The following is a 14,712-nucleotide window of genomic DNA, read 5'->3' as shown; positions in this document are numbered from 1 at the left end:
TTGGATTACTACGTCTTCTGTCATGTAATTGAACTTGTGTTTATGTTTGCTGGTTGCATGTTTCTTGTTACAGATTCCAAGACATTCATCAGAATTGGACTTATTGAATATATATATTTTGAAGTTATAAAATCTAAAGATTTCAGACAGGGAGTGTTGTGTTACACTATTTGATTTATTATTATTTCTCTGTGACCATCACTTGTTTATCATTGCTCTGTGTCTTTAAGCTATCTTCTCCTGTTCAAGTTCTTTCTCTCACTGTACTTGTGTATACATCTCCCCCCTGCCTCTCTCTGTATTCATTCCACTGTATCCTGTCTTCCTGAATGCATCTTTCCATGGGGCTTACAACATTAACGTTTTTCTTAATATGATTATTCACCATTAAACAGAACATTCAAATGGGCTTCCTCATCTGACTTCCCCAACATGTGAGTTTATTCATTGAGTTAAACTGTCTGACCCGATGCAAGAGATACATTCAACACCACATCTTATAGCTGTATACATCGCTGGAGACAAAGTTTATAGTCTTGTAGCTGAGTCAGAACAACCCCAACATGTTGCAGATACATATTCCCTAGAACAGATCATGGCCTATAAAGAATATAGGCCTAATGGATTCTATAAAATCTGGGCTCTCTGGATAGCATTTAGGAAAGATACTTAATACTTGAATTACTCTTTCATAGATACATTTGATGGCTAATATATTGCTGCACCAATGTTGGTTACATTTGGTTAACTTGCAACTGCAAACTTTTCTTTTTATCTGAAACTGCACACTAAATTCATATGTACGAGTAGAATAATGTGATTTCATGTTTTCAGCATTGGGGTCAGATTTGATCCAGCTTTATTGCTCTATGTAATGAGAATATATCTTGCCTTAAATGTTACATAATGTATTCTTGAAAACTTTCAATAAAATTTTTTTTAAATAAAAACAAAAGTTTAGATGCACACATTTGCAAATATATGTGTAAGCCGGAGTGGCCACATCAAGGCACCCCATTGTACTGAAGCCCTAACTTGAGAGTCTCTCAAGTAGTAGCAATTAAAGAGGTGGATAGGCTCCTTCAAAGCAATCTTGTCCTTAATCTATGCACCAGTACATGTGCTCCAACTTGAGAAACTATCAAAATTCGTTAGGACCACAGTACGCTGGGGTGCCTTGACATGGCCCCTGCGACTTACACATATATTTGCATATATGTGTGACCCCTTGTTTTTAACATGGGGTCACACATATATGTTAACATGAACTTTTAGACAGGGTCAATTTGGATTTGTAGCAGGCTAGCTGGTAAGTGAGCTGGAAATTTTTGTTTGTTTTTAAATGCAGTTCAATCTTCAAGAAGGACACTGAGCATGCAGAACCTGTGTGTAATGTCTGGAAGATGTGTCTTGTACTTAAGCAACATTTTTATCAGGCATCTGTGGACTGTTAGCTGTAAACGTGAAGAAACCACATTTTGTTAATTTATAATCTTCATTTTTAAGGTTGTATTTGCTGTTATCTGAATATTTCCATATAAAGAGGTTACAAGCTGAATACTAAAATAAATATAACAAGACACACAAATTGATAAAACTATAATTTATTTAAGTAACAAAAAAGTAACTAAAACTGGATACACAAAATGTAATGCAGAGGGAGGCATTACTGTAAACACTACAAGCATTTCTGTAACATTAAACATTTGTTGTGGTAGTCAACATGCAAAAAAATAAATAAATATAATAATATTAATCTATTATAGATCAATAATTATCTAATTATTTAAGATTATTATGGATATTCCTGTTTGTTCTGCAATGGTAAATGTACAGGATCAGAAAGGCCACAGTGTTTACTCTGTAAAGTGAACTTATGAAAATTAAAGGTCTGCTTTACTTAATGCTACACACCCCAAGGTAAATAACTTAAAAAAAAAAAGTCACAGATAGTTTTTCTTAAAAAAAAAAATACCTTGGTCCCAGTGTTCCATGCTTCAGTAGAATGCAGGCAATGTCACTATGCCTCGCAGCTGCCTCCCACAAGTTAGTACTTGAAGTTCTACATGAATGCACTCCTGCATTAACTTGAATGCATTTCACTGCATTTTGAGCACTTTACTTTGAGGCGAGGCACAGTGGCATCACCCAAACATCCCAGAATGTCAAAAGGTGGGAGGGGGGGTGAGATTATAATTTTTACTTTTTTATTCTGCAAAAAAACTATATTTTTTAAACTATGTGCATTAGGAAGGTGCCAGTAAAGCTAACCTTTCATTTACATGGAAGGTCCGCATTAAGATCTGATTGAAATGTTAACAATGTACAGCAATACAAAGCACAAGAACACAGGTATTAATGAAAATATGTCAGAGGATCTAACTTTCATACTTAGTAGTATCAACATACTTGGTAGTATCAACATCCAAAAGATTGCATGTCATTTTAAATCATGGTGAACACACACACAGAGTGAGGGGAAATCTCTCCAACAAGGACACAGATAGCAATAAAAATCTTACAGAGACTGCTGCCACTCTCTGCTGTTCTTCATACATTTAAAGCAATACGAAAGACTTATTTTTTTCTCTAAAAATAACAAACATGTCTATACTTACCTGCTATGTGCAGTGGTTTTGCACAGAGCCACCCAGATCCTCCTCTTCTTGGGTCCCCCGCTGGCTCTCCTGGCCCCTCCCTCCTGTCAGGTGCCCCCACAGCAAGCAGCCTTGCTATTAGGACACCCTCTGCTCCACGTGTCCATTCACACGTGGAGCAAAGGCTCAGCCCCACTTCTCACTCTTCTCATTGGCTTACTGCCTGTGATTGACAGCATCGGGAACCAATGGTTCCCGATGCTGTCTCAGCCAATGAAGAGAAGGGAGTCTTGGGATTGCTGAGACTCCAGTACACATCACTGGATCAAGAGGGGGCTTATTAGGGCGGACTGGGGGGGGGGGGGGCTGCTGCACAGAGAACGTTTTTTCTTCCTTCATGCATAGAACACATGAAGGTAAAAAACCTTGAGCCTTTACAACCACTTTAAAGCTGAATAAAACATTTTGTTGGTGATATTAAAATTAATGTTTCTTTTTTTTTTAATGCAAACACTGAAATTGCATGCCTACACACTTTCAAAACTGTGCATCTTGTAGTTTTCTAAATAGGGTTCCCAGATATTGTGCTGGCATAGCAGTCAGTCCTAGGATTTTTTATGACCTCTTGGCTTGAGCTGTGCTAGCTGCACAGCTCAGAGGATATAGGATTTTCACTCCTCCCTTTAAGTATGTCTGTATATTTATGAGGGGCAAAGACCATTACTGCACACTGCAATGTAGCTCCTCCCATTTCTGTCCTATGTTCTCCCTTTTGATAGACAATTGCATTTACTGAAACAAGTAATAAGTGGCTGTAAAAAAGCAGAAGGGAAGGAAATTTATAATGGAAATATAACCATACAATTGCACGCCCGGTTCCTGATGAGGAATGAAAGCAGTTCATATGGTATCATCACTTTTATTACCTTTCACTAATCCCAAGGAAGTTAATGGAATAGACTCTTGAAGATGGCCTCTGGATACGAATGCAAGAAATAAAAAAAAAAAAATCAAATTATGTGCTCATAACTAGGGAGGTGCAAGATGAGTCTGACATTTTCAAAATCTAGCTTAGCCAAGAGCAATTGACTGGTTGCCAGGGGAAGGTCTCAATAACCATTTGTAGAACATGAAAACGTGTCATGCATTTTCATGGACTCCTGTTGACTTTTAAGAGTCCATGCACTACAATTCATATATGTAAATCAGACCCATTGGCAAATAAGATGTGGTTTGGTGCATTGTAACATGCATATTACAACACATACGTGTGAAAAGGAACTAAAATATTTCTCCCACTAGCAGTTCTTGTAAGTGGTACAACTATATTACCTAGAGCAGTACAGACTGGGCCTCAACGACTGAGAGTAAGATGTTGTGGAGGTCCCGTTACTGTAAATTGAACCAAAAAAGCTAATGAATAATAATGGCCTCACCATGCTTAAGGTCTGGTGATAATGTCATCATGGTACACACAGAACATCACTGTGTATAAAACAATATATTATTCTCACTCCAGACTACTACAATCTACATCATCCTGTTTAAACATGTTATGAGATGTGTTAAAATTGGTTTAAGGTCCATTTCATAAAATCAGTAACAGTTGCTCTTCATGTATTCTGTTTTACTCCCGCATAAAGTACTTCACATCTCTAAATTAAACAGAAATAAAAATAAAGATGCATAATAAATGATAAGTCAGTTTAAATGTAAATACTGTTAAGCAGAAAACAAAATAAAGTGCTCTTATGTTTATGCATTTTGGAAATACAGGATTATTTAAATAAGATCCCCGCAATGCAGCACCTTAGTATACTATTTCTCTATAAGATTCCCAGGCTGATGTAAGATTCTATCTTCTACAGTAGTATTCACACTGAGGCCCTCTGGTGAGTGTATAAAAAATAATTGGAGTGCTACCTGAAAACTTGGATATATTGAAATAAAGTTAGTTTTGCCATCCTGTGAGCCTGAACTATACAAGCTTTACACAATGTTATTTTATACCAATTATTGCATAGAGTATTTAAAATGGACCTACTCAAGATCACACACTAAAATATTTTCACTGTAAAACAATCTGCTTCACGTCTGTATCTATAAGAGAAATTAATTTTCAAAGCTCACAACATAGACATTGATGTCCTAGTCTTAATTTAGCAGTCTGCCAGCCCTCTAATGTAAACACACAGCAGGCCCCATTCACATTTGAGCTCATCTCCCTACGACCAACTACGCTCAAAATGCAGAAGCCCAGTCTTTCTAATTGTCCCTGTTCACACTTGTATGGTCAGGTGCCCTATGCTCTATGCCCAAACTCAAAAGAGTACTTGAGCTTTTTAGAGGCTGACTAAAACTAACTGATTATTTGCAAATAATTTCACGTTAAACAGATACAGGTGAAGGATGACTTGCTTGAAAGTTCTCTTACTGCTTATGAAAAATAAGTAAATTATTTAACCACTTGCCCTCCAGAGGATTCCCCCCCCCCCCTTCCTGACCAGACCATTTTTTGTTTTACGGAGCTGCACTATTTCAACTGGCAATTGCTCAGTCATGCAATGCTGTACTCAAAAGAAATGTATGTCCTTTTTTTCACACAAATAGAGCTTTTATTTTGGCGATATTTGATCACCTTTGGGTTTTTCTATTTTGCGCTATAAACAAAAAAAATAATGAAAATGTGGGGAAAAAAAGTATATTTTCACATTTGTTATAAAAAATATCCAATAAACTCAAATTTCATCCTAAATGTAGGCCAAAATGTATTTTGCTATATGTCTGTGGTAAAAAAATCCCAATATGTGTATATTAATCGGTTTGTGTGAACGTTATAGCGTCTACAAATTATGGTATAGATATGGGAATTTAAGCCATTTTTTGCTATATGGCGCTTCGCTAGTTTAACTGACAATTACACGGTCATGCAATTTTGCACAAAAATTCAATTTATGTTATTTTTTTCACACAAATGGAGCTTTCTTTTGGTGGTTTTTGATCACCTCTGGGTTTTTTTTATTTTTTGCACTATAAACAAAAACAGACTGAAAATTTTGAAAAATTATATTTTCTAATTCCTGTCTTAAAAAATATCCAATAAACTTAAATTTCATCATAAATTTAGACCAATGTATTTTGCTACATGCCTTTGTTAAAAAAAATCCCAATAACTGCATATTAATTCATTTGTGTGAAAGTTATAGCGTCTACAAACTATAGATACTGGAATTTGCACAGTTTTTTTTGTGACTGCCTATCACATTTCTTGAGGTGCTAAAATGCCAGGGCACGACAAACACACCAAAGTGACCCTTTTTTGGAAAGTAGACCCCAAGGAATTTGGGGGTCTACTTAAGCAATCTGCTGAGAGGCATGTTGAGTCCATAGAAGATTTTTTTTTTTTTTTTTATCTCCAAGTTTTTGGAAAATTACAACTTTTTTTGAATGAAGGTGCTTATTAGAATGAAGGTGTTTATTAGATGTTGGAGTCCTGTATGCAGATAGACTGTCAAAGTCTCTCACATGTGGTACCCCCATACTCCCCCATACTCAGGAGAAGTAGAAAAATGTATTTCGGGAAGTAATTCCACATATACCGATGGCATGTGTGAGCAATATATCGTTTACGTGACAACTTTGTGTAAATTTTTATTTTGTAATTTTCCAAAAACATGTGGTAAAAAGAGAAACTCTTCATTGACTCAACATGCCCCTCAGCAAATAGGTTGGGGTGTCTACTTTAAAAAAAATGGGTAATTTGGGGGGGGGGTATTTTATGCCCAGCATTAGAAGTTTATGCCACACATCACTGACTCTTCTAACCACCTGAAGACCAAGCCTTTTGTGACAATTTTTGTTTAACATAAAAATATCAGTATATTTTGCTAGGAAATTGCTTTAAACCCCCACACATTATATATTTTTTTAAAGCAGACACCCTAGTGAATAAAATGGTGGGTGCTGCTATTTTTTTTATGTCAAATAGTATTCGTGCAGCGATTTTTCAAACGCAAATTTAGAAAACAAAATACACTTTTTTTAATTTTAATGCACAAAAACACAAAATATGGCCAATTGTTTGGTACAATATAAAAGATATGTTCAGTAAATATATAACAAACATGACATTCTTTAAAACTGCGCAAACCCCATGCAATGTGACAAACTAATAACTAAATGTACCGGTGTGATACTATGTGATGAGACAAAAGTAATAGACCAAAATATAACAAATATATTTACTGCATCAACCTGAAAGGAGACAAGCATTCTGTGAGACCAACATGTCTGCAGGTCTGAAGCAGGCTCAGCAGGGTCTATTTACTAGCCAGGAGGCTTAACAGCTGTTTGTTGAACCTTTGCTTTTGGACTGTGATCTTTAACTGCATGCAATTTTAATATCCATAGGTGACGCTTTAAAGGCCTTTACATGTTACAATTTTAGATATACACAGCGCTAGTACTATAATTTTCCCTATTTGTGGTTCGCAGCAATACCTCAAATGCATATTGCAACCGCTGTTTACATACCGCCACAGGGTCACGCTTGCTCATGCAGTTGCGCAGGAGGGCAAGGCCGCTTTTAATTTTTTTTATTGTTTCTATTTTTACACAGTCCTTTTTAATTTTTTTTTTATCACTTTTATTATCACAGGGAATCTAAATATCCCCTGTGACAGCAATAAGTATTGACAAGTATTCTTTTCTGAGAAATCTGGGATCTATTGAACTCTAGATATCTCCTCTGCCCTTATATCATCTGATTTCACCAAGATCGGTGTGATCAGATGCTTTCCCAATATACAAATGGCGCTGTTTATATCCTGTAAAACTGAAGTGATGAAATGCTCATAGCTTCTGATTTTTTAAACTATTGAGATGATTGTCGCCATTCCAGTCTCCAAACCGCTCTATGGTCAGTTGGCAGAAACACAGGCTGCATTTCAGATTCTCCCCGGATGGCATGAGACTGCCCGAGAAAGCTTTGGAAGGCAGCGGGGGAGCATCTTCTGCTGCTTGTAAAAGCAATCCTGCAGCTAATTAGCCACTAGGTTTATTGTTACATGAAAGCCGATCGCTGGCTGAAAAAAATGATGGTATCGATGCCATCCTGGTATAACCGACAGTATGTTGCTGGTCCTTGTTGGGTGTACTACTGTATATGCTATGTTCTTTTTTTTATGCAGCCTGTGGGTTGAATGAAAAAAATAAATCTCTGCCAGAAAAAGTGTGGTATGCCCACCATTAGAATATACTGCCCTGCATCCACTCACTTCTAATGGTGGGCACACATAAAATGTTCTTTTTTTTTTTTCGTTCAGCCTGTGGGCTGAGCAAAAAAAAAAAAAACCTAACTGATTCCTCTATTCACATCGATCGATACAGATAAAGAAATCTTTGCCAAAATTTTTTTTAAAAATATATGCCGAAGCATAGGGGCTACCCCAGGCCCCCATGCTTGGGCATATATGCTTTTTTTAACTGCAGATGAAAAATCTCAAGCAACAGCACTGCACACACCTACTTGGGTATATTCTGAGAGCAAGACCCTATTGCTCTCAGAATAAACAGATCGGAGCTGCAGCTGAATGGCATTCCTGCAAAGAAAACCACAACGATTAACAATGAAACAGTAACCATAAAACAGTAACTCAATAAAACAACTTTTTTTTTTAAATATGTGCCAAAAAATATTAAAATATATATGCCAAAGCATAGGGGCGATCCACCCACTGGCCATCCCAGGCCCCCATGCTTGGGCATATACTCTATACTGTTTAACTGCAGATGAAAAATCTCATCCAACAGCACTGCACACATGGGAGGGGTGGAAGGGAGGGGTGGAAGAAAGGAAGGGAGGGGTGGAAGGGAGGGGTGGAAGAAAGGAAGGGAGGGGTGGAAAGGAGGGGTAGAAGAAAGGAAGGGAGAGGTAGAAGGGAAGGGAGGGGGGAAGGGGTGGAAGAAAGGAAGGGAGGGGTGGAAGAAAGGAAGGGGTGGAAGGAGGGGAGGGGTGAAAGGAAGGAAAGGAGGGCTGGAAAGAAGGGAGGGTGGAAAGAAGGGAGGGGTGGAAGGAAGGATCAGAGGGTAGAAGGAAGGATCAGAAGGCAGGAAGGAAAGCATGCTTTTTCCACCTTTCTAAGATGGGTATCTACAAGCCATTGGGGGAAGCTGAATGCTCCAATTCCAGGAAGGGAGGGAAGGAAGGAAGGAAGGAAGGAAGGAAGGAAGGAAGGAAGGAAGGAAGGGGTGGAAGGAAGGAAGGGAGGGGTGGAAAGAATGAAAGAAGGGAGGGGTGGAAGGAAGGAGGGGAGGGGTGCAAGGGAGGAAGGAAGGGAGGGGTGGAAGGGAAGAAGGAAGGGAGGGCATGTGTGTTTCCATTGGAAGGACGGTGGAATGCACCATGAAGCATTCTCACTGTGGAGGGTATTCTAGTACCAAGGACACACCCTGCCACTCTGCATATCACACTGGGGCACCCTCAAGATGGTGGTACCCAGTACAGACAGCAATCCCCTGGGTGGGCCACTGACCTGCATACATAATCAATCATATGAAAAACAACTCTATTTTTAAATTGATCTGTATATCAGTGGATGTTTAACCACTTGCCTACTGGGAACTTTCAGCCCCTTCCTGCCCAGGACAATTTTCAGCTTTCAGTGCTGTTGCACTTTGAATGACAATTGCGCAGTTATGCAATACTGTACTCATATGAAATTTTTATAATTTTTTTTCACGCAAATAGATCTTTCTCTTAGTGGTATATAATTACTACAGGGTGTTTTTTATTTTTTGCTAAACAAACAAAAAAAGACCAAAAATTAAAAAGTTTTTCTTAGTTTCTATTATAAAATTTAGCAAACAGGTAATTTTTCTCCTTCACTGATGTGTGTTGATAAGGCTGCACTGATAGGCTGAAAAAAATTGACTTTTAAAATGTTTTACTGGATATGTTTTATATCAAAAAGTAAAAAATATTGTTTTTTGATTTTTGGGGGTTTTTTTTTCAAAACTGCCAGTATTTTTTTTGGTTTATAGTGCAAAAAATAAAAACCAAACAGGTGATCAAATACCACCAAAAGAAAGCTCTACTTGTGAGAAAAAAGGACATAAATTTAATTTATGTACAGTGTTGCATGACCGTGCAATTGTCAGTTAAAGTAACACAGTGCTGTATCGCAAAAAATGACCTGGTCAGGAAGGGGGGTAAATCCTCTGGAGGGCAAGCGGTTTAAAAAAAAATAAAATGGCCGGTCAGAAATGAAAATCCTCTTTAAACATCAGCTCTAGCTGCTATACTCACCTCATCTCCAGCCCTGTCCCCTGCAGACTCACAGATGGAGTTACACAGTGCTGCTTCTCTTCCAGGTTGAATGAAGCCCAGTGTCATTATTGTTGTTAAACTGTATATGCAAGGTAAAGCTGCTACTTATAACATAGATACCATAAAGTAGCAAATTAATACTTACCTCTTCTGTCAATTTTGATTATTTTAAAATAAAATGATGAATATTTTGCTCTCAATATAAAGAATTAATTTTAAATTTATACTTTTCAAAGATTGGACTTATCTGTGCATTTTTGTAAAACAAAAAGCAGACTTACGCCAGCTGAAATATCACTAGGGGTCAGAATTCTCTCACCATCTGTGGAAGAAATGTTATCTAAGCATTAGGTATTTTAACACTATAGGAACCACTAGCAATAGGTCTGATTTAATAAATGTCATTATGTTTTGCCATATATACAGCATTATTAAAAACAAACAGGATTATAGTACTGTAGCTATCACTGTTCAGATCCTGCCTTCTTCATCTCCATAACATTTCCGAAATACACCCCTTAACCAATGACCTAACCAAGGTACTTATTTGCTCCTTTATCATCTTTCACCTCAACTTCCTCCTCATTGGCAAACCTTTACCAAAGCTATTCCTCTTCAATCTGTTATGTATGCTTCTTCCAGACTCATCCACTGAACCAGCTGTTTAGTCTCTGCTGACCCTTTCTTGGAACTTCCCCCAATGGCTTCCATTTGCCCAACAAATAAAATTCAAAATACTAAAGACAAACAAAGCCATCCATAGCTCCGAGCTACATCACCACCCCATATCAAATTAACACCCTAAACATTCTTTTTACTACACCAAAGACCTCCTGCTCTCTAGCTCCCTTGTCATCTCCTCCCAAGCTCACCTCCAGGACTTCTCCAGAACCTCTTTTCTCATCTGGAACTTCCTACCCCAATCTCTTCAGCTATCTTCTACTCTGTCCACCTTTAGGTGATCCCTGAAAACTCATTTTTTTCAGGAAAGTCTATCCTCCCTGTATCTAAAACCTGAACTTTTGTTTTCTCTATCAGCTTGCCCCTTCACAGCTATTACCTTTTGTATTGCTTGCCACTCTTTTTAGATTGTTAGTTCTCACAAGCAGCTCCCTCATTGAACTGAATGTTAATTGTACTGTGTCCCTTTATTTTGTAAAGTACTGCACAAACTGTTGGTGCTATATCAATTCAGTATAATAATGATGCAAAAGATGTAGAATCTTTTAACTGATGTGTTAAAAATGAGTGTAAAAAATATCTGCTGTACAGTAATGTAGAGTAAATAATGTTATTAGTGCATGCTAATATTCTACAAACCTTGATTCTGAGAATTCTTTGCAATTGTCTAACTACATGGTACCTGGGATAACTCCCACAAGAATTTTTATCAAGTTGCAGGTAGCCATACTCAATGACCCTCTAAATGTTTTCTGTAAATGTTTTTTAGAGTTAGAGATGTGCACAACAGAAAAATGTTTAATTTAAGATTAGTTTGGTAAGTAATAATTTTGTTTCATTATATTCATTACCTGTATATTAGAATTTATTGTTTTCGGAATTCGATTTGTTTATTTGTTAGTCATTGCATATATTTATAATTTTTTTATTAATTCTAAATACGAATTTCAGAGGACAGCTATATTATTTCTATTTTATTTAATTCTATTCAAAATTCTAAATTCTAATTTTGAAATCTGAATTTCAGAAGACGGGTATATGCTTTCCATTTTATTTATTCTGTTCGAAATTTGAATTTCGAAAGACGGCTATATTCTTCCTATTCTATTCTATTCTGTTTGACATTCAAATTTCAGAAGATGACTATATTATTTCTATTTTATATTATTCTGTTCTATTCTATTCTTTTATTTTCTATTCTTTTCTAGTCTTTCTATTTTATTTTATTATTTTATTTTCTACCATATTCTGTTTTAGTCTATTTTATTTTATGTTGTTATATTCTTGTATTATCTATCCCTTTATTTTGTATTCTATTCAATTCTATTCTGTTTTATACTATTCTATTCTTTTATTTTCCATTATTTTCTATTCTGTTTCATTCTGTTCTGTTCTATTGTATTTTATTAGTTTCTATTCTTATCTATTCTATCCCATAAAGCAGCCTGAGTAGGAATCATCATCTTATGTCACTTTTATATCTTACTGTATTTATTGTAATATGTTTCCATTTCAACTTTGAATTAATTTTTTAATTCATATTTATATTTGGATAATTTGTTTCCTTATACTTTATTATTTTGATTGACATTTGACTGACAGGTCATCGTGATTGACATGGATTACTTTGCTGGACAATTTTACAGATCGATACATCCATGATTGGCAATGGATTTACTTCTGGGGACATTATTAACTTAAAATGTATTTTAAAAGTATGTAAGTATATGTTTGTGTACTCATTCCCTGGGAGTGGTGGATATCTAGACTTCTAAATTCCACCATAAGCCCCTCTACCCTCCCCCACCCCCATGCCTCCTTTTTGGAGGCACACAGAGGTGAGGAAGAAGTCCTTATCTCTAGACAAAGTCCCCTCCATGCAAGGTATCCCCTCTTGTTCAAAGGCATATGTCCTAGTATGGTAAATGAAGGGGCTCGCTAGATATTCCTCCTTTTCTGGCTACCCAGGCTGCTTGTCTGGATAAGTGTATGGAGGGGGGCGCTTTTTTATGGCATTTTGGTGACAATACCTTTCCAAACCATCAAACCGTAAACCAACCTTGTATTGATTTATAATGAAACAATATAAATAGACCCCCACTGACTTTAAAGAACTGTGTGTATAATGACCACTATGTGCATATAATTATCTATGTTACGTGGCTGTTTTTAGTGCATTTGAACACCACAGATGTTGGGTTCTCGTTTATAAGAACAAACCTGCAATGTTCAGGATGAATTTAACATTTTCCTAAGCAAGAACAGCAACTGTACTCAGCAACTGACCACTGCTGCCTGAAAAAAAAAAAACTTGAGTCTGCGTACCTGTACCTTGCATATTGAAAGATACAGATATATATTGTATTTCTTCACATTTTGGAGACAAAGCTTGCGTATCTTCTGTTTTTCCACCTATAATAGACCACAAAGCAAATGATTATTATGTATACAGTACTATCAAATAGTGCACAAGCCTAGTATGAACAGAATGTGTTATAATTTCATAAATATGTCATTTATGTCAGGTGTTATAAAGCTTAAGTGTAAACAATGGTTTTAGCAAGACTTTGAAACCTAGAGGGTGACAGTGTAACAATATGGCTGCTCTAAAGTCACACAGCTGTGTGCTAAATGGTGCCAAATGGACATTGCAAGAATGAAAGATGCTTGCTCATGCACAGATAATTAGTTAGCCTAACCATCTGGATTTCAGTTTAGGCCCCAGTAAAATGGTAATATTAGCACATGGCTCATCAAAAATGACTGTGTGAGTATGGAAGCCACAAGGTTACATTGTCTATCTCCACACTTTTGAAGACCCACATGCATAACCCCATATATCTAATGTGACACTGTCTTCCTGTAGCCCTTCACTGTGCTGTCTATATATTAGGTCTGAATGTCACCCCATTACAACCCATGTAAGTGAGAAATTAATGCTTCAGGTTTGTCAGTGAGTGTCCTTGTCTTTTTTTATGTTTCAGAACACACGATTATTTACCAACCAAGACATTCTACATGGCTAGATCCCAGATTGCCACCTTACTGAAATACACGAAGGTAATCGCCAACATGTTGGTATCATTGCATTATATGTAAAAATAATGACAATTCAATGGAGCAGGAAAAAATATTCCATCATATGGCCACCATGCTTTTTTTTACATTTACCAAAATATCAACAATGGGCATTGCTAAGTATCTGTGTGCTCTGAATGTGAATGTCCTGTGTATTTTTGCTGTGCAGTAGGTCTGCAAGCAGAATGGTGTATTGTGTTAGTGCACCGCTGACCCCTGGCATCAGGGAGGGGTGACATTTCACCTCAGGGTGCTGGTTGCTAAGCATGGTTATGACTAAGCATGTGACCATGTGAAACGCATTAACAGATAGCATTGCCCTAGAGCTATTTGTGTACTTTCATGGATCAATAAACTATCTTCACTTTTTCATCATACCTCCGGCATGCAGCCAAACCCTTCTTCTTTTTTTCCATGTTGACATGGTGGCGAGCCAGGGTCTGCACCTGTGTTGGGTTTGATATTGATTGTTTTACCTGAGCGGTATTTCTTTTCTTCATTGGTTTCTAGGCATGGTGGGTGTGGATGGTTGCAGAAAAACGGGCACTGGCTACTTTTAGGCTGAACAAAAGTGAGTTTATTGCTCACAACAACAAAGTTCAGGTAGAGAGGATTAGAACACTCTAGGACAGTAGGCAAACAGACCAGCACACATCTTATACAAAAATAGCAAGGTAGACAGTAGTACAGAAAAGGACCTTTGACCTGCACTCAACAATCTGTACCTATGTAGAAACAGCTGTCTCCTATAACAATTCATGGTACTGTGCAGGGATTATCTGGATGAGTCTGTCTTGATGCTTTCCCAGGCTCTTCACAGTCCCCGATCCATGGAAGAGTAACCTCTGGTACTTAATCTCAGAACTCCATCTCTTTCCTCATGCCTCCAGGGGGAAAGACAGGCTTTCCTTTGCGGAGCCTAGAGCACAAAGCTAGGCCTTAGTCTTCAGGCCTACTCAACGCAGTTGTTCCTCACACACCCATAACAGACCAAGGTCTGAGTAGGAGGACCCTGATCACTTGCACTCC

General features: G+C 37.3%; 1 long non-coding RNA gene across 1 annotated transcript; it reads right to left on the bottom strand.

Moving 5' to 3' along the window:
- Positions 1-1,588: 1,588 nt before the first annotated feature.
- LOC149474370 (uncharacterized) lies at positions 1,589-13,040 on the bottom strand. The gene is made up of 3 exons (XR_016309167.1): positions 12,931-13,040; positions 10,206-10,246; positions 1,589-4,252 (listed from the first exon to the last, which is right to left on the bottom strand). It is a non-coding gene; the product is annotated as an uncharacterized LOC149474370 (long non-coding RNA).
- Between the last annotated feature and the right edge of the window lie 1,672 nt (positions 13,041-14,712).

The sequence above is a fragment of the Staurois parvus genome, unplaced genomic scaffold (genome assembly GCF_062004578.1).
Source record: "Staurois parvus isolate SC_StPar_1 unplaced genomic scaffold, SC_StPar_1.0 ptg000006l, whole genome shotgun sequence".
In the NCBI taxonomy this organism is placed as follows: Eukaryota; Metazoa; Chordata; class Amphibia; order Anura; family Ranidae; genus Staurois; species Staurois parvus.
Note: the sequence above shows the minus strand (reverse complement) of the source record. Positions and strands in the feature narration are given on the sequence as shown.